Source organism: Microtus pennsylvanicus, chromosome 8 (genome assembly GCF_037038515.1).
Source record: "Microtus pennsylvanicus isolate mMicPen1 chromosome 8, mMicPen1.hap1, whole genome shotgun sequence".
Taxonomy (NCBI): Eukaryota; Metazoa; Chordata; class Mammalia; order Rodentia; family Cricetidae; genus Microtus; species Microtus pennsylvanicus.
In genome coordinates, this window is record NC_134586.1 from 80,886,235 (window position 1) to 80,906,917 (window position 20,683).

The 20,683-nt window shown below is 37.8% G+C and overlaps 1 protein-coding gene and 1 pseudogene across 5 annotated transcripts in view; both read right to left on the bottom strand.

Moving 5' to 3' along the window:
* Positions 1 to 20,683, bottom strand: part of Grid2 (glutamate ionotropic receptor delta type subunit 2) — a 1,369,063-nt gene that overhangs the window by 761,756 nt on the left and 586,624 nt on the right. The gene's annotated exons all lie outside the window — the stretch shown is intronic.
* On the bottom strand, positions 5,735 to 7,762 carry LOC142855724 (fumarylacetoacetase pseudogene; annotated as a pseudogene).

The following is a 20,683-nucleotide window of genomic DNA, read 5'->3' on the forward strand; positions in this document are numbered from 1 at the left end:
TACAGAGAGAGCATTTACACTTCACTTGTTCATCAGTCTCTGAGGCTAGCTTGCTTCTCCTACTAAACAGGTATAATAAAATACATAATTTCTTTCAGTACTACCTAATTTATTCATTTATATCCTGACATTTATGTATAATTTCAAATCTTTACATTCTATATGTGATATCAGTTTTACATCTAGTCATTTCTAAACTTTCACGTTTTTATACTGTTTCTTGCAATTTTTTCGATCCATTTGTACCTCCTCATGGAAACTGTGACACAATTATTAGGAAGGTACTTGCCAGGTGCATGAAAAGATACCAGGCATATGAAACCTAGTGCTTTGTTTTTAAACAAAATCATAGTGGATTTGTTTGTTTTGAAATAAATTTTTGTTGTTGTTTTCGTTTTTCTACAAAATATAAATAAGGGTAGAGAGTCTGAGAATATGTGGGAAGGAGGTAAGAGTTCCATGTAATCATTTGTGTCGTATTCTATGTCAGTACACAACCTAACTAGTTGATGTTTGTTGTTTTTCTGCTCAGTCAGTCTCATGCTTACCTTTATCAGGGTGAAGAACACCTTTTTTGTTTGTTTTTATATTCTGAATTTACACTAATAGGAGGATATAAGCCTTTAGAACCTAGAACGGCCATTAATAGATTCTAGGCTGAAGGGTTAAGGGCGGACTTTGAATGAAATTTAGATTCACTGTGAGTCAAAGTAAATAGGTGAGAATTCTTCAGGGACAAGAATTCCCCAAACTCCATGAACATCGTCAATTAAGCAATGCATCCAATTGCAAAGGTTTCTTAGCCCAAGGACACTGTGAACAGAAGACTGTGAGGCAGTTTCCAGTTTACACTCTTGCACCAACCTCTTCATTTGTGACTCTACTGGATCTGACTCCTTTCCACTGTTCTGTTATGGTGTCCTCCCTGAGATTAGGTTACTAGAGGAACCTGATTCCATTTGAGCCATTATCTTACACTTGCTGACAGTAAAATAAGCAAGATGTCACATGATGCCCTTCCTATAGAGAGGAAAAGAGCTACACATTCTCTGGCAAACAGTCAAAGAATATTTGAGCCCTGAATAGGCATGAAATTATGCACAGCAAGAAAATCCTACTCATCGTGAGCCCGTACTTCCCCCATGTGTATGACCTGAACCGCTAGTGTCAACATGCTGAAACAAGGAGATTATATGATAATACCGGCCATTGCTACTTTCAAAATTTGAAAACATACATACAGGTAGCAATAAACAAACTGAAGATGCTATATTTAGAATGTCTGTATATATACATACATGCTTGCAGTAACAATTAGAATAAAAGAGGCCATGTATTTGAAGAAGATCATTAGGGGTATATAGTATAGTCTCGAGGGAGAAAATAGAAGGGAGAAATGTTGCAATTAAATTATCTATATAAGATAAAAGCAAATTTGTAATATTTTATTACATAAAAATACAGATGGGTAGTTCAAAATAATTCAGGTTCAAGTAATTACAATATTCTGTGCCTAATTCCAACCCTATAAGATGATATCTGAAGATAAAAATAATGGAAAAGACTTAAAGATAAAATAATCACAATATCAGTTATAATGTCTTCATAATATTATACTTGAAGTTTATTTTTTTATTACTTTATTAATATTAGGGATCAAAATTTCCACTTCCTTCCCTCTACCCGCTTCCCTCCTGCTTCCCCACTCACCCTCCTTCCCTCCCCCTCCAGTCCTAAGAGAGGACAGGGTACCCTGCTCTGTGGGAAGTCCAAGCCCTCCCCCTTTCCATCCAGGTCTAGGAAGGTGTGCATCCAAACAGACTAGGATCCCCAAAAGTCAGTACATGCAGTAGGATCAAAACCCAGTGCCATTATCATTGTCTTCTCAATCTGCCCCAATTGTCAGCCACATTTACAGGGTTCAGTTTGATCCCATGCTTATTCAATCCCATTCCAGATGGCTTTGGTGATCTCCCATTAGACCAGGCACACTGTCTCAGTGGGTGGATTATCCCCTAGTGGTACTGACTTCCTTGCTCATATTCTCCCTCCTTCTGCTCTTCCACTGGACCTTGGGAGCTCAGTCCAGTGCTCCCATGTGGGACTCTGCTTCTATCTCCATCTGTCACGGGACAAAGTTTCTATGGTGATATTCAAGATAGTCATTACTCTGACTACTGGACAAGGCCAGTTCAGGCACCCTCTCCTCCACTGCTCAGGGTCCTAGCTGGTGACATCCCTGTGGACATCTGGGACCCCCTCTATAGTCCAGCCTCTTGCCAACCCCAGATAGCCGCCTTTAATTAAGATATCTTCTTCCCTTCTCCCGTATCCGTTCTTCCTGCATCTCAACAATCCCAACCCCCAAGCTCTCCCCAACCCTCCCCTTCTCTCTTCTCTCTCCCCCTCTCCCCTTCCCCCACCCCACATGCACCTCCATGATCCCAACTTTTGCCTGGAGATCTTGTCTGCTTCCAAATTCCGGGAGGATCTATATATGCTTTTGTTGTGGTTCACTTTATTACTTAGGTTCTCTAGGATGGCGAACTATAGTCTCAATGTCCTTTGTTTATGGCTACAATTTGTAACATGGTGAGTATAGAGATCATAGGAATGTCTACAGATATGGAGCTTATTAAAGAGAAAGATAAACAGATATGGAGGTATTCATATTTCTCTTGGAGGGCATGGGAAGGAAGATAACAATGAATGAAGTTACAGTGACACTCTGAGTTCAGAACCAAGTCACACTTTTCATTGCATTTTAAGTTGTATTAGTGTATACTATACTCATACTGCTTTGATAATCTTTTAAATTGTTGGATTGCATAAGTTATAAGCCATTGTATTCAGTGTATTCATTGTATTTTCCCACGGAAGAAATTATAAATGTTTGTTTGTGTTTGGTAAGTATAGAAAAACATATAGTCAGGATATAAAACAGTTTAATTCCAACTCACATGTACTGGTGGAAGTTGTGTCCAACAAACAGTATCATCATTAAAATAGTTTTCCAAGGCATTGTAGGCAGTGACTGGGTTGCTTGCAGTGTAAGCTTCTTTTGTACTATTCCAAACTTTTACTCCCCTGACTACAGCTGTGTGGTTTTATTCCAAAATATATTATAGCAACACACAAGGGTTATAGACTGACAATTCTGACAATGCTTGAAGGACATAAAACAGCAACCTTAACCATATAAGTGCCAAATACATTTTAAGAAAACTTTTAATGGCTAAATTTTATTTTCACTGCCAATGCACTTTTATATTAAATCTTGTTGGAAACATGTTGGGCTACTGTATTTTTTTTTTCCTGAGCTGTTCCTGGCATAGGCAGATTTACAGATCTTACTACATACTTTCAACCTAACATAATTCAGGACCAACTGAGAGGAATCTCAAAGATTTCCTCCTCAGTGGAACTAACCACTCCTAGAAGCTGAGCACTTAATTGTATGCCATAATTGCAATCTTAAAACTATGATTATCTATCTCAACTAACTGTGACCAATATCCGGAACAAGTAGCATAGAGTGAAGCACAGAGTGACAACTTCCAAACACTCTGATGATTAATGTGAAGTGTTTTATGACGTTCTTTGTCTTTTCCCTGCTTTTGTTTCTCTTTCTTCTTTTGTGTAGCAATTACAACTACTTTTACAGCATTTTGAATCAGAATAAGATCATTTAAACTACCCAAGTTTAAGGGTTTGCAATTCATTTGGGTTGAAAGTCAACTACTAGGTTGGTTGAAATTAATAGTAGTGGTCTTACAGTAATGAATTTATTATATATTTCAGTGAGATCTGAACATTATCCTCAGCTGCTAGGATATTAAGAGACTCTAGGAGTGTCATGTCCAATACTTAGTCAATTTATTTTCCTGGAAAACTTGGATCATACCAGATAGTTGGATAATGTTATTTAGGGTGGTGGCTGACCATGTTATAGAGATTAACAGTATAATTTAGGCTAGGCTCTATTTTATGATTAGTTTAAATTATAAATTTGCCCCCACAAAGAGACTCTAACTTTTTATTGAATCTGGATGCTGGCACTTGAATGAGGTTTTCACTGTGGCAGCTCCTATATAGTTTTATGATTGATCACAAGACAAATTAACTCTCCTTTTTGCAAAGCAACTATGGTAACTCCATGTTTGATGCCTCATTGTACTCTGTTTTATGTGCTACTTCTCATGGTAAACTTATTATAAATCATTTCTCATTAATAATCTATATCCATGAGTACAATAGCCTTCAGTGAATTCTGTGAGCTTATCAAATTATTAAAAAGAAATGAGATTTGTGGATCATTCCCAATTTTTTATTTGTGCCAGTAGTCAGAATGTTTTCTGTGTACTATGTTCTAACTTCCCAGCTAGCCATAACTTTCAAGAGAGGCAAATTAGAGCCCACAAGTTTTTTTTCTCATTGTGCATAGTACCGAGTATAAATATCTACTTGAAAAATCTTAAATATTAGTTCCTTATTTCTGATCTGAAATTAACCAAACTTGGGTTTATTGATTAATAGCAAAACCAAAACTAAAATTCCACTCAACAGAGGCACCCAAGAAAATCACATCAAACACATAATTGCACATGCCCAAGAAATATCACAAATCACAAATAATATTAAACCCAGGACACTATAATGCCCCCAACTGAAAATTCACTAATCCTATAGAATACTCTACAATGAGAATAATTTAGATGAATCTTCAGACAGGAGATTAAAAAAAATAATTGCAATATAAACAAAGAATTCAATGAGTTTAAAGAAAATGCAAAGAAATGCCTAAATGAACTTAATAAGGGTAGGAATAAAATCCTAAATCAATTACAAGAAAATGCAAATATATGGTTAAAAGAAATTATAAAAAAAAATCAGGATCAGAAACATGAACTCAATAAAGGGGTAGAAATACTTTAAAAAAATCCATGCTTAAATGAAAACAGAACTGAAAAATAATACATTTAGAATATATGGGGGGGGAAATTTTGTCAGTAGAATAGATCAAGTAGTAGATATGAAGTATTGGGATTTGAAGACAAAGAATAGGAATTAGATGGCATAAGCCAAAATAAAGAAAAAATTAAACACACACACATGTGCTTGAGAAAGGACTTCAAAGTTAGTTACCCCGAGACACTATTGAAAGTGGAAATCTTCTACTTACAGACATAGGAGAAGTAGAAGAATCCAATGTCTACAGAATAACCCAGACCTTCAAAAGGCTCAGAGAAAAAGTTAATATAATTTTTATCCATCAAACCATTCAGAATACTAGAAGCAATACTTTGAACTAAAGAGGGGAACAAACATAATCAAGAGCATACAGAAAGAAAACAAATAAAACTTTATCATATGGAACATAAAATATGATTACAAATATAAACCAAATATTAAAAAAACAAAGTCACGTTTCTCCAATTTTGTCAGAATCAGATAGGAAAGATGCATTAAAAATCTGCATGAACAAATTTTGAAAGACATTTGTGATTTCGGTTTGTAAAGAGGGACCTATAACCTTTATTTAAGCCCCAGGAATCTGTATTTGCCCTTTGATAATTTCTATCTTCTCCCACTCTGCTTCTGCCATTTTGTTTTTTTTTTGGTTTGCCTACATCATGTTTTTTTATTATTTATTCATTCATTCATTTATTATTATTATTATTATTATTATTATTATTATTATTATTATTATTATTATTATTATTATTTTGCCCTTCCCACAAGCCAAAGAACTTTATTTGTTCCCGGATGAAGGGCAGCCAAAGAAGGGTCCGCAGTAGGCAAGGCTGTGGTTTGTGGTTTCCGGAACCTCAGGCTGGCGAGAGGGCAGGCAGCACCTTTCCAGCACACTGGGCGAAACCAATGCGGTAGCCATCCCCCTGGCAGTAACCTGTTATGATGACTTCATCACCGTCCAGCAGGAAGGTCCTGGTCTGCCCCTGGCCCAGATCGATGGCCTTTGTTCCCCTCCAGGACAATTCTAGCATAGAGCCAAAGCTTCCAGGTTCGGATCCACTGATGGTTCGGAAGCCAGGAGGTCCCCGGGTCTCAGGTTGCATCCATTAACGGAGTGGTGCGTGAGCTGCTGCAGCATGGTCCAGTACATATGCTTAAAGTTGGACCTGCAGATGGTAGCTGCCTGGCTCATTCCTTCTCCTTTCAAGGCAACGGACAGGTTGATATCAAATGTGTAGGGCTGGCTGTGGCAGAGATACGGCAAAGGCTTGGGGTCCTGCTCCGAGTTGGACACCATAAAGGGCATGAGGGCATTCATGAGCACCACCCATGGGGAGATGGTGGTTCCAAAGCTCTTCCCCAGGAACGGCCTGAGAGGGACGTATTCCCATTGCTGGTTGTCTCGGGCACTCCAGTCGTTCATGAGGACCATCCCAAAAATGTGCTCGTGGGCTTTGGAGATAGGGATCGGCTCTCCGTATCTGTTCCCAGGGCCTACAAAGAAAGCCATCTCCAACTCCATGTCCAGGAGTTTGCAGGCACCATACACGGGAGGCTTTGAGTTGTCAGGTCTCATCTGTCCCATGGGTCTTCGGATTGGGGCGCCAGATACCACGATAGAGGAAGCCCGGCCATGGTATCCCACAGGTAAGTGGAGCCAATTGGGCATCAGCGCGTTCTCCTTGGCCCTGAACATAATGCCAACGTTAGTGGCGTGCTGCCGAGAGGAGTAGAAGTCCTTGTAGTCTCCTATGGTCGCGGGAAGGTGCATTGTGGCAGCAGCCTGGGAGACGAAGGCGCGCTGCCGAAGCTTATTGTCATCTCGGAGACTGGCTTGGCTGGCAGACAGCAAGTCCTGCAAGGATGCTCTTGCCTCCTTCCAGGCAGCTTGACCCAGGCCCATAAAGCTGTTGAGAGTTGTCTCATCGAAGACATGCTGGTGTTTGGAAAGGACAGGCCCGGTGAAGAGGTGTTTAATGACACTGAGGTCTAAGATCTGGTCACCGATGGCCACACCAATCCGTGACTTTGGCAAGAACCTGAATTCCTTTTCATACTGGTCCTAGGACTTTGCTCGGGGCCTTTCTCTTATGAAGCAGAGTGGTGAGTGTTCCACATGTCGTAACTTGGAGCAACAGCTCTGTGGTAGCCTGAACTCAACAGAACTCAGGTAGCAGGGTGCTGAAGAAGCAACGGTGCTCTGACCACAGGGATGAATTCTGCTTATGCCCCCATAAACGCTCTGCAGGAGTTCAGATGGATACAGCAGACCAAATATTTTGTCAAGGCTGGACCCTGGCCCCACAACACTAAGCACATCAGATGACTTCACTTTCTGGAATTCTGTCCTAAGTCAGGCTTCCTTGGCACCTGAACCAACAGTCCAGCCATTCTAGGGATTTCATGGGAGTTGAAAGGCGGACTTCTTGGCTGACCCTGTCTCCAGTGCCTGCTCCTTTCATTAAAGATTTCTGCCTTTTCCCCGCCACCGCCTCCCATTTCCCTCCCCCTCCACCAATCAACTCCCACTGTGGAACTTCAAATTTTGCTACAACTCTACAAATTATCACAAAGAATACTCAGAAATTTAGAAATAAATCTATCACCAACTTGATATCACTGCTTGACATATGCCCAAAGCCCTCTACATTCTGAGTGAGATAACTCAGACCGTGAAACACAAACAGTGTCATGTATTCTCTCTGACTTCATGTTTCTGCCTGAATTTGTAGATTGGAGTACATAACCTGAAGAATATAAAGAAACTAATTACGTGGAAAGGGACCATGGCACGAGGGAGGGAGAAGGAGCCCTAGGAAGGTAGATAGTAGGGTACAGATGCTCCCAAGGAAGAGGTGGGGAAAATAGGTGGTAGTTTTAACGGAGGAGGAAGAGAAAAGGGTAACATAGAAGGAAAGAAAGAGAGATAATACTAAGAATCTTTAAAAGGGGGGTTCAACAAATTATTTTTAAGTAATAAGTTTATTTAAAATACATGTATGCAAGTATGGCTGTATGTGCATCTATTTAATGAATTCTATGGAGAGATGATTATCATTATCCCAGTGTGAAGCTTGGGAAACTTCCCTGTGCATTGGTCTTAGGAGGAATACAATAGTATTCCAAAACACTCTGGGCTATTGTGATTGCCCTGACTCCCTTTCTGGAGCTGAAGGACTGGGAAACCCATCAAAACAGCTGACCAGAGCAAGTGGGACTGAGAGCTGGGGAACCTGCGTAAGATCGAACTAGTCCCTCTGAATGTGGGTGACAGTTGTGTGGCTAGGGCAGTTTTGGGGGCCAGTAGCAATGGAACCAGTATTTATTCCTAGTACATGAACTGGCTTTTTGGAGCACATTCCCTATGGAAAGATACCTTGTTCAGCCTAAATATAGAGCAGAGGGCCTTGGTCCTGCCTCAAGTAATGTGACAGAATTTGTTGACTCCCCATGGGAGGCCTCACCATCTCTGAGGAGTGGTTCAGGGATGGGGTGGAGAGATGAGGGGAGTAGGAGAACAGGAAGGAGAGGGGACTGGGTTTGGTATGTAAAATGAGTTGTTTTAAAAGTAAAATAAAAATATTTAAATATTTAAAAAAAGATACTATAGTTGAAAAGAAAACATTTTAGACGCAGGACATGGAGAAAGCTATCTGGGACTGGCAGGAAGACTACTCCCCGAGAACTAACTCTTCTAGTTTTGGAAGTTGCTATGTAATCCGGGACTGCAGAGAGGAGTAATCAGTAGTCCTACCCAGCAGTAAAGCCTGCAAATCCTATCAATGCCTGGACTGGCGAGAGAGCCACAATAATTACTCCTGGGGTAAACAACAGATGTCTAATTGGTCCACTCAATAGGGGGGAATTCTTCTCTGGTACTGAAAATCTAGCCAACTACCCATGGCTGGAGAGGTCATAGACCTGAAAGGTGAAATTACTATTGCTGTTTTCCTATGCCAGTGTAATTTCTAACTATATCTTTAATGCTTGTCTTTATATTCAAAGATAAATTTTGCTCTCATCCCTCAACAAAAGTCTTCTTTTAGTAACAGGAGACTATTATAACAATCCACAATTGGTCCAAATAAAGAGAGCAATGGACAATGGAGTGACCAAGATACCAAGTATCAGTATATCACTGATACTCCTGTGATACAATCTCAACACTTAAGGCTCACAGAAAATCATGGATTAAAGGACAGAAATACTTTTAGAGTCAAATCCCAGGATTCCCATATTTAGATAATATGCACAGATATGACAAAACATTCATATAACAATATAGGCTGCCTAACTAAGACCAGCTTGTTGATAACAGTAGTTGATATGCCAACATAGTCAGGGAAAATTGCACAGGTTCCAACCTCTACCAGAAAAGCATTGATTGATGTATGGGAGAAGGAGTTCCCATCAGGCATAAGTTCCTGCATAGAATTTCCAATCCTAAGTGATCAACCCTGGGCACATGGCCATAAGATCAACGCTATATATGCTCAGTAGGTTCTGTATACATGTGTACACGTGTGTGTGTTTACACGTAATAATAATAATTACATAAGAGTCTATGAATGTGGAAGTGAGGAGACACAGGAGGAGTTTGAGGAGAGGAGTGATGTCAACAGAGTGCTCATGTGTTAAGTTGCCAGAAACATCAACTAAGACTAAAGTGAAAACTAATATTGGATTTACAAAAAAAGTCAGTACTGCGGCACTGAAGTGGGTCCAGTATGAGACAATGGAGAAGCAGGCTGTCTAGACAACCAGGGATTTCAAGTAGGAAGAGAAAATGTGTTGACGTACAAGTTTTCAGTGTCAGATTCTGAATTATGTTCTTAGGAGTAGGTAACAAAAAACACTTGCCGGAAACTTTTTAAAAACCTTTTAAAAAATTTATTGTCCTCCTCCCCCCTCCCCTTCTCTTTTAGCACTCCCCTTACTCCCTAACTCCACCCCCCACTCCTCTATATTCTCTCAGAAGTGTCTATTTCCCCTTCTCAGGGAGAGCCATGAGTGTCCCTCTTGGGTTTTTTCTTGTTACCTAGTTTCTCTGGGGTCTTGTCCGTTGCTTGACATCTAATATCCACTTATGAGTGAATACATACTGTATTTATCTTTTTAGGTCTGGGCTACCTCACTCAGGATGTTTTATTCTAATTCCATCCACTTAGCTGCAAATTTCAAGATGTCATTGTTTTTTACTGCTAAGTAGCGCTCCATTGTGTGGAAGATGGGGCAAGCAGGCAGGGGAAGGGGAAGGAATGGGAACTGAGATTGCTGTGTACAATGTGAAAAGATTATTTTAAAAAATAAATACAGATTTGTTTATTTTTATTTTATGTGAATGTGTGAACGCCTGCTTACAGTTTGTATACCATACATGTGCCTGGTCCTCACAGAATGCTGAAGAGGGTGTCAGGTTCCCTGGACTTGGAGTTACAGTGTATTATATGTGGGGCTGAGAATTGAACCCATGTCCTCTGTAAGATCATCAAGTGCTCTTATCCTCTGAGCAAGCTCTGCAGTCTTATTTGACAGGCTTTTCCAAGCTGGTGATGTTCTATGTAAATGTATATTCACCAATAGAATGATACACCATTCCTGTTTGAATGTGCATGTCTGCGACAGAAAAAAAAATGTTTTCTCTCTTCACCTTTCTTTTCTCTCTTCAATCTTTCCTTCCTCGCCCTCACAGTTTCTATTGTCGTTTTTCATTTAAATAATTTTAATTTTCCCTTCATTCAAAACATCTCTTTGTAGATGTCAGAATGACTTTAAAAGATGGACTTTAGCCACTAGACTCTCATTCCATTATTTGTGACCTCACCTGCTAACTGCACTGTCCCAGTAACCTTGGTCAACTAAAAAACTTGGTGGATGCTAAGGAAGCCTTGAAAGATAAAAGGAAAAAGAGGGATGGTGAAGGGGAAGCAACAGTGGAAGAAACAGTTTTAAATTTTACAAAAATTCATGTGCAATCCACAAAAGCACTATGTAGTTTCACAGGCTTCCCTCTTTCAGAGGCCCTAGCTTGAAATGGTGTTGGGGAAAGAAGGCAGGGGTGGGGGATAGACTGGGCTTTTCAGTGGCTGTAGAATTACATATGTATTGCTAAACGTCTTCCTGGTCTGTTTGATTCACAGAAGATAATGCTCTGCACATCTCTCCAGCTGTGCTCCCTCAGCAGACAGGACACATGCTCTGAGAGCAGCTGTTCCTTCGCACGCAGTTTTATTTGCATCTCTGGAAAAGAGCAGCCTGGCACATGAATAAACCATACTTCTCTGCCACAGAGTCCCAGGAAGGCACCTCAACTAAACTTCTTAAGAATGAATAAAAGGAGCCAGTGAGGCAGATTTTTAAAAAAGAATACCCAGAAAATTATTTTTATGACTCTGTTATGTAAATAATCCAAGGAATTAGGACTCATTAAATATTAGAGAATATAAACAATATAATTATTTTACAATTGTTCTAACACAATAATTTTCAGTAATTCTATGTCCTAAATTTAAATATAAATATTGAATTTTTTGAAGGTATCTTTACTGTGAAAAACACTCTAGTGCATTGGTATTTAAAGTTTATCTATTTTAGCTGTAAAAAACAATGAAAAACAACACAGCTTATAAGGAAGTTATGTAAAAATACAATAGACTCACAGTGAAAAGGAAGGCTTTAATATCCCCACAACTTTCCAAGTCCACAATTTTGAAAGGTATTGTTTCAATATATCTTCAAGGTCAGACTCACCTTTGTTTGGGAATCTACTTTAATATATTTAATAAGTATTTTAAAAGATATTATTTACAGAAAAGTGATAGGCATTCATTTACAGAAATAATTGAAGGGAACAAATTCTAAACTGAGCAGTGAGGTTTGAAGAAGATAAGAGTTGTGTTTTTATTTGTCCTATTTTTGGTTAAAAAGATATGAGTTGCTGCTTCCTGGGAAAGTTTATAATTTATGTGCCCTATTGCTTGTTTTAATCATTTGTAACTGCTTCTCTCTACCTAATGGGAGCCCTTGGTGTGAAATTTATGAAGATTAATAACACAGTGTTAATTTACAATTTTGAGAAATTTCACTCACCTCTGTTAATCTTCTCACCACATACGATAGGCACATTAGCTTTATTACTCTGCTCAATTATATTTACATACGTGAAAAGTTTCTTTTTAAGTAATGGCTTTGTAATATTTTCTTGAGCTTCAGAAAATGAAAGTCATTCCTTTTAACCGAGTCATTTATATACATTATTATTCTTGGAGGTTCTCTAAGCGGGAACAGAAGGAAACAGAAGTCAAATAATGCTTGATTCCAGGTTAAAAGTGAAAATGCAACCTCCTTTGTTCAAATTTTATTGAGAATTATTTCTAGAGAGTGACAGAACACTAACCAAGAGTGGATGCTTTGGTGAGGCTTTTGGACTCCTGAAGCCACTAAATAGAGAGTACTGAAGGGAACAAAAAGGCAGGAGAGGATGGAGGGAAGAGCCCCAGAACATACTCTGCAGAGGACTTTAGTACCCACAGGAATCCTCTAGATATGTGCAATTTTAAATGGATTTTGGAAGTGTTCTCTTAATTACCCACAAGGATTCTACTAATAAATAGGGGCAGCTGCCTATAGCAGTTGGGTGGTTGATTGGTTGATTAGACTGAAACACTTCAGAATACTCACAGAAAATACTGTACCAGTGTTGAAATGGAAGAGAAGAACATTTGAAGTATTATCAAGCTATAATTGCATGCAGATGTGAGGGAAAAATAAATATAATGAACAAAATTAAAGGGTGCAAGAGTGAAAATGAGATTGTTCATCACATGTAAAGCATAATATCTATAGATTGTCTTCTGTGGCTCTGCAGGTGCTTTGCAAGCAACTATTACATAGTGGGCTTTATCCCATGTTGGCAGATATGACAATGAAGCAAACACAATCCAGGATGGGGGATAAGCAATTGACAAATTCAAGTTGTTCCAAAATGGTGGAAGCATAGACAAATCTAAATGGAAGAAAAATAGCTATGAACCCCATTGGAGTTGTTATTTACACAGGTCTTACACAAGACTCCTCCATCCGATGATGGAGAAGATGACTGAAAGCAGGGATAATAGGCCTGTGGAGATGTGAGAGCCACCACAATGAAGAACACATAGTTGAGGCACCCTAAAAGTGGACTATTTAACTTGATAGAAGTAAAATCAGAAGACATCCATAACTAGAAATGGGAAACAGATAAGATCCCACGGAAAAGATGAGAAAACTGAAGAAGAAAGTAACTGACTCTTGTACAAGTATTTTTCATCATTGAGCATTTACTAAGCTTAAGAAATGCGTGCAGTGGATGACTGAGGCCTGATATCAGAAAGTTGATGTATTTTTATGAAGGCTTTTCCTGTCCTGGTCTTGAGTAGACCACAGAGTGAGCAAGGAGAAAAGAAAGAACAATTCAGAAAGGTTTGTCATCTAGGAGGGGGAAGGTGAAGTTCAAGGTCAGAATTGTAGGACATGGTGATAGAAAATAATTCAGCAGAGGCATGCATTTCAAAGCATACAGATTTTGGAGTAAAGGATATAAAAGGAAAAGAAAGTTCTATAAGAATTTATAACATTTGAGCAAGCAATATTATATAGTTACCTTTAATTAGACTGATATGCAATTATCAAGTTTACAGGATGCTGTACATACACTCGGTTTAGGACTTTGAAAGCATATGAAAGAGTAGACATGTATTTGAGCCTAGGAATGGGGCATGGGATTGTGGCATGTATTGTAAAATAGGATTCAGCACTCTATAACATATTAAAAGTTTGAGGCTGGAGTTTACAGAATAATTCCTCTAGAATTGAAAAAAGAACCTGCGAAAGTAGTTCAGAAAGGAACCTGAGATTTCTAGAAATTTAGGAGACTGGTATTGTGGTTAACAGCTCAAAATGAGGCTTCAAGGTGTGTGAATATGGCTTCTGCTTATGCATACCCCTGTGAAGATGCAAAAATTCCCCTGATTAATTCCTCAAGCTTCATTTATTCCATGAAGACTTTACTTTGGAAAATAGTTCCCCTGTTTTTCTTTGTCTGCTGTAGCCAATAAAACCACATTTAAAAATGCATGCATGCATGTGTGCAAATTTACATATATATATCTATATATACATATGTACATGCATATACATACATACAATAAAAATAAAAAAGAAGGTAGACTATGGAGGAAGAGATATAAAAGGTCAAGCATTGCAAGTGCTTCAGATGAAGACTAAAATTTCCTTGTAGTAATATTTTCATAACTTCTATTTTTCTATTGTCTACATCACTTATTCCAATTATATTTCTCAGAAATTACTGACATCACACAAATATAATCAAAATAAAGAATAATTTACTCTATGACCCACAAAACTTGATGCCTTTGTTCACAATAAAGGTTGCTTAGTTAAAACCTCAAAGAAGTCTTTTACAGTCAATTGTCTCTCATAGCTTACATCACCAAAGGTAGCTAAGATGTCTGGTAGTTACATTGTCTCAAAAGTACTGCAACTCCTAATTGTAATATTTCTCTATTAATCATTGCTTTCCTCAATGTCTAGGTTGAAATTATCCATTTTATAAAATGAGATTGCTTATCCATTCTTCTTGCCTCTTCAAGATACCAGGTCATCTATACTTAGAAATTCTCATAAGCCACATACATTGCAACATTGATGTCCTCCAGGCGCCCTGACCTATCCAAGTTTCCCTCTCCTTTTTACATCTTTTAAGCCCATATTAAGGCATGAAGTCTTGGTTCCTTCAAGCTCCTGTTTTATATGGTCTCCAGTGTCTGCCAAATCAACCTTCCATGTCACCTCTGAATACTGTCTTTTAATAATTCATGACTTGCTGGTATTTCATAACCTACCCACTTGTACTATAACATCCAAGAACTCATGGGCTTTGTCTAATTTATTCATTGTTTTAATTCCCAAAGCAGTGTTTGGCAAATTAGAGGTACTAAATGAATATTTGTTAAATGGATGCATTAAATAGGAGCCTTCTGAATGGAGAGCATCTGTCAGAGAAATTTCCCAGGTAGATTTAGAAATCGTATGAACTTTGCAATTTTCAGATTTCCTAGGTAGAAAGTAAGGAATTGGGAAAATTACCCTGAAAGTAGGAAAATCCTCAAAAACTTGAACTATTCTTAACATAAGAGCAAATTATAGTTTTAAATTAGAAGTTATGATTATCTCATTGAAAATTAAAAACTATGCTAAAATGTAATTTTTTATATCTTTTTTTATAAAATGTGATACATATGTTAAATTATACTTAATCTTAATAAAAAGAATTTAAGGACATATAGTATGTATTGTGTTACAATTTCAGTCCATTTTCCACTTCATGTGCCATGCTTTATTTAAGTCCATAGAAGGTTTGTCCACTTCTAAATGGAGATGGATGAGGAATAGATGCGGAGGTGGGTAGATGGGAGAAAAGGGGGTGAATGGGAAGAGAGAAGTGAGGGGAAACTGGTCCATATGAAATAATGAATATGTTAATTAAATAAAACAAAATTTATAAAAAGATTTCATTGCAAAAAACAAGTACGTATCTTAACACCTATCTAATTTTTCCTCAAAGATAATGGTAAATGAATATGCGTTGAATTATTGAACATTAGCAAGTATGAGACTGTAGCTAAATACTCCAATACATAACTCTTCCTCTCAGCCATGTGGTATATACTACAAGTCTTGATTATGGCTTTTCAATAATCATAGTAAGAAGTTGGAATATCCCACCTTAAAGGAATGAAGTGTGGAAAGCATCACCCAGTGGTAATGCACTGATGAGGCAGTGCAGGGAAAGCACACTGGTCTTGATAAAAAACAGGCCAGTTCTACACAGTGGCACATGACTATGAATGGCAACCTATGTGAATGTTAGCAAATGGAAAGAGTCTCTACCATAGAAACACCGTTTTCTTGATGCACTTCCAAGAAAACTGGAACCAAGATTTAAAAGTGAAATGTAGAACTCTTTGTTGATTGCACTCTGTGGTTGACTTCCATTTCTTTAAAGAGGCATTATTTTCTCTCTTTTAAACACTTTTCTTCTTTTTCACTTTTCTTCTTTTAAATGCTAACAACTGTAGTCCACATCTGTACCAACATCCTTCCCATTTTCCAGAAAGCCCAATTTTATTTTGCCTACTAAAAACTGAAGTTTTGCAGCTCAAAATTCTTTCTTTGTATTTCCAGAATTGAGGGAATTAAAAAATGAAAGGAAACTATATATATATATATATATATATATATATATATATATATATATATATACATTTCTGATAATCACACTTTACTTCTATGGTGAGTAGTACTACATACACAATTCTAGAAGATACCTGTTCTACTTTTTAATCTTCTTCAGTAATCAGATTGGTGATTACCTAATTGTCATCGTTGAACCTACATCCAGTAACTGAGGAAAACAGATGCAGAGATTCCTAGCCAATCACTGGGCTGAGCTCCAGAAGTTTAGTTGAAGAGAGGAAGGAGGGGTCAAGATTTTGATGGGGAAATGCACAGAGACAGCTGACCTGAGCTGATACCTCAAGAACTCTGGACCAGCAATTGGGGAGCCTGCATGAGTCTGAACTAGGCTCTTTGTATGTGGGTGACAGTTGTGTGACATGGTCTGTTTGTGGGGGTCCTGGTATTGGGACCAGGATCTATCCCTGATGCATGAGGTGTTTTTTTGGAGCTCATTCCCTATGGTTGGATGCCTTGATCAGTCTTGATGTAGCAGGGAGGACCTTGGTCCTGTTTCATCTTGATGTGCCAGTCTATGTTGACTCTTCATTCTCTTACCATTTCTATGGAGTGAATGAGGAGGAGGGGGAGGTGGGAGAGAACAGGAGGATGGAAGGGGGAGAGAATTGTGTTTGGTATGTAAAATGGATAAAAAAATTAAAAACACTTTTGATCACTTGTAAGATCATTTGGACTGTCTTTTGATATAATTTCTGAATTAATGAAACAGTATATTGTATATGAAAGGATCTAAATGAATAGAGTCTTAACTGGGCAGATCATGTCACCAAATGAAGCTTTTATACAAAAATTAGTTTACATATAATTGAGTTGTTGGCCAAAGGAATCTCATGGGATACCACAAACATCCCAGGCAGTGGACAAGACTATAGGTCTGTTATGGAACTCAATGGTCATATGAGAGGGGTTTGGAATACTGCTTTTGTTAATTTTACCACCCACTTAGTGCATGCTATATGGTTGCAGCGCTGGTCTGGCTCCTTGACACTGTAAGTCCTGGGGATACTTGGTTTAGGGCTATGTGTCTGGGTGGCCACGAATGGGCAATAATTTGGGGGCAGAATGCTACCTAAGACAGGGAATATTAGAAGGCTATTCCCCATGACAGGCAAGGTATTATAAAATAAAATGGGGGAAGTTGTTTTGATCTAGCTGCCCTCACTCCCCCTGACTGACAGCTAAACTTCCCTGTGGTCTGTAATTGACAAGGATATTTGTGTTCTTTCTGGCCGGTGGGTCTCCACAGAAGGAGTAGAGGTATAAAAGGTTGCTGGGCAAAATAAAGGTTGCTGTTTTTCCACCAGAAAAGAAGCCTCCGTGTCTCAATCCCGGCACCCCCGCCAGTCTTGGCTCTCTAGGCTGTGCTGGCTACAGCAACAAACTATTCCCAATTGATAACCACTTGTGAATGAAAACTGTTTTTTCTCCAAGGGAAGCAAACTGCCCATCGCTGCATGGCAAACAGTATATGAAACCAATGACATCAATTGAATGTCCCTTGTCTAAAAATGTCCTCTCATAGCTCTTCCTATTTTTAAAATCTTTTATCTTATTTTTAATTTTTATCATATATAAGAACTATTTTTTTCTTTTTTCTTTTTATCATACAGGTCCTCTGTATAAATATTATGGCTAATTATTTAATGTCTTTATGAGATTCCTGAGTGTACAAAAAAGAGGGTATCTTTTTCTTGTGCCTTCACTTTGGCTCTTTTACTTTTGTTTGCTTGTTTTGTTCAATTACAACATGTTAGTCATTGTTTTATCTTATTATATTGTACACATTATGCTATACATATAATATATAGTTATATTTATATAGAATCCTGATTATGTTCTAATAAGAGACAGAAATATGTTGGATACAGGAAATGAGGTGGGAAAGAACTGGGAAGAATCGAGGGAGAAGAAACTGTAATCAGGGTACATTCTACGAGAAAAAAATGATTTTTCAATAAAAGAGGGGAAAAGGAAAGATAATTAATACAATATCTTATCTCAGTCCCCAGATTACCACTGCTTTCAAATATGATAGAACCAATAGTGTATTTATTTTCTTTAATATTTATAGGTTTAAAATTTATCACAAAGAACTGCAGTGTTAGTTCCTCTAAGAAATTATATTCAGTGAAAAGCCACTAATTATAGATGAAAAGATAGCTCAACCCAATAATAATAATTGTCAAAAATATACAATATACAATATAAACATGTGTTCTATAGGTCATACCACATTACTATCATTAATTGAGCAAAATTAAAGGGTCCATTATTTGTGAACTGTGTCAAAGGATTCATTTTATCATTGTTGTAATGAAATAAGTTGAAGAATTTTGAAGGTTTGTATTAAAAACATTCAATTAAAATAACTACAATTAAAAATTAAATTGCCCTAAGTAAAATATTTATAAAATTGCAATAGAAAAGTAAATTCACGAAGACCTTTATCAAGAAGAGGTGTTGGGTTTTGTTGAATGCTTTTTCAGCATCTAATGGGATGATCACATAATTTTTCTTTCAGTTTATTTATATGGTGTATCTCTGAGATGAAGCCAACTTTATCAGGGTGGATGATTTTATATATATATATATTTCATATTTATTGAGCTCTACATTTTTCTCTGCTCTACTCCCTGCCTCTCCCCTCACCCCTTCAATTCTCCCCCAAGATCCCCACGATCCCAATTTACTCAGAAGATCTTGTCTTTTTATACTTTCTAGTTCCCATGTAGATTATATCTATGTAAGTCTCTCTTAGTGTCTGCCTTGTCTAAGTTCTCTGGAATTGTGGTTTGTAGTCTGGCTTTCTTTGCTTTATGTTTAAAACCACCTATGAGTGAGTACATGTGATAATTGTCTTTTTGTGTCTGTTTTACCTCACTCAAAATAATCTTTTCTAGTTCCATCCATTTTCCTGCAAAATTTAAGCTGTCATTATTTTTTTTCTGCTGTGTAATACTCCATTGTGTAAATGTACCTCATTTTTCTTATCCATTCTTCGATTGAGGGGCATTTAGGTTATTTCCAGGTTCTGGCTATGAAAAACAAAGCTGCTATGAACATAGTTGAGAACATATCTTTGTGATACGTATGAGAATCTTTTGGATATATACCCAAAAGTGATATTATTGGGTCTTTCCCATCAAAATTCCAACAAAATTCTTCAAAGACCTCGAAAGAACAGTATTCAACTTCATTTGGAAAAGCAAAAAACCCAGGATAGCCAAAACAATATTGAGCAATAAAAGAACTTCTGGAGGCATCACAATCCCTGACTTCAAACTCTACTACAGAGCTACAGTACTGAAAACAGCCTGGTACTGGCATAAGAACAGACAGGGGGACCAATGGAACCAAATAGAACATTCAGATATCAATCCACACATCTTTGAACACCTGATATTTGATAAAGAAGCAAAAAATATAAAATGGAAAAAATAAGATTATTTAACAAGTGGTGCTGGCATAACTGGATATCAACATGTAGAAAAATTAAAATAGATCCATATCTATCACCATGCACAAAACTCAAGTCCAAATGCATCAAGGACATCAACATAAAGCCAGCTACACTGAACCTTATAGAAGAGAAAGTAGGAAGTACACTTGAACTCATTGGCACAGGGAACTACTTCCTAAATATAACCCCAGCAGCACAGACACTGAGAAAAACAATTAATAAATGTGAACTCCTGAAACTAAAAAGCTTCTGGAAAGCAAAGGACAAGGTCAAAAGACAAAATGACAGCCTGCAGAATGGGAAAAGATCTTCATTAACTCCACATCACACAGATGTCTGATCTCCAAAATATACAAAGAACTCAAGAAATTGGACACCAAAAAATCACATAATACAATAAAAAAAATGGAGTACAGACCTAAACAGAGAATTCTCAACAGAGGAATCTAAAATGGTTGAAAGACACTTAAGGAAATGTTCAACATCCTTAGTCATCAGAGAAACGCAAATCAAAACAACTCTGAGATTCCATCGTACACCTATAAGAATGGCCAAGATCAAAAACACTGATGACAACTTATGCTGGAGAGGTTGTGGGGAAAAGGGAACACTTCTGCATTGCTGGTGGGAATGCAAGCTGGTACAACCCCTTTGGATGTCAGTGTGGCGATTTCTCAGAAAATTAGGATGATTTTTAATGTGCTCTTGGATTTGATTTGCGAGAATTTTATTGAGTATATTTCATCAATGTTCAGGAGGGAGATTAGTCTGCAATTCTCTTTCTTAGTTGCATCTTTGTGTGGTTTAGGTACCAGGGTAAAAAGTGTTTGGCAACGTCCCTTCTGTTCCTATTGTATGGAATAATTTGAGGTGTACTGGTATTATTACTTCTTGGAAGTTCTGATAGAATTCTGAGCCTGGTGGTGGTGGCGC